Here is a 1,029-nt window from a genome sequence, read left to right as displayed (position 1 = left end):
GTGTTTATTGTTGGACCAGGAAAGAATAATATCAACAACAGCCGCGATGATGAATAATAATTAGCCTTGTGCCATTAGATTTGGGAGGGGGTTGCACAACATCACGAGAGCCAGTTTGGTGTCGTGGTTAAGTGCGCAGACTCTAATCTGGGAGAACCGGGTTTGATTCCCCACTCCTCCACTTGCACCTGTTGGATGACCTTGGGCAAGCCATAGCTCTGATAAGAGCTGTTCTTGAAAAACAGCAGTTTCTGTCAGAGCTCTCTCAGCCCCGCCTACCTCAGAGGGTGTCTGTTGTGGGGAGGGGAAGGGAAAGGAATTCGTAAGCTGCTCTGAGACTCTGAGTGAAGGGCGGGGTATAAATCCAATCTCTTCTTCTTCTTCTTCTTCTTCATCATTGTGGGCAGAAAAGCAGAATAAAAATGGCAAAGATAAAAACAGATGACTAAATAAACACCCAGACCTGGATAGCCTGGGAAAGCCCGATCTCATCAGATCTCAGAAGCTAAGCAGGGTCGACTCTGGCAAGTACTTGGGTGGGAGACCTCCTTGGAATACCAGCAGTTGGGAGGCGGGGGCAGGCTTTATTCAGCCACCTCTCTGAATATCCTCCAGGCCCCCAGTAGGGGTCCGTCACCAGAGGTCGCCACAACGTCCAGGTGCACACACACTCACATGCACACACCCACACACATGCACCTATTTTAAAAATACACCTCCCCCCCCAACGTCTACATAAACTATGCTTAACTGTTGCTCGCTGTGCATGACCCGTGAAAATTGTGGCGGGAGAGAGACAGAAAGCAAGGGGGTGAGCACAAAATCCTGAAAGTTGTGTGAGGACATAAGGACATAAGAGAAGCCATGTTGGATCAGGCCAATGGCCCATCCAGTCCAACACTCTGTGTCACACAGGGGCCAAAGCTAGGGAGCGGTGGCGCAGGCAATACAACGCCTGCTGATAACATCTGTAGCGAACAGCCATAATGACTGTTCGAATCCCCACCGCGGCCGGGTTGAGCCCCCGGC

The sequence above is a fragment of the Gekko japonicus genome, unplaced genomic scaffold (genome assembly GCF_001447785.1).
Source record: "Gekko japonicus isolate JY-2015 unplaced genomic scaffold, Gekko_japonicus_V1.1 scaffold5950, whole genome shotgun sequence".
Lineage (NCBI taxonomy): Eukaryota > Metazoa > Chordata > Lepidosauria > Squamata > Gekkonidae > Gekko > Gekko japonicus.
This window is presented reverse-complemented; position numbering follows the sequence as displayed.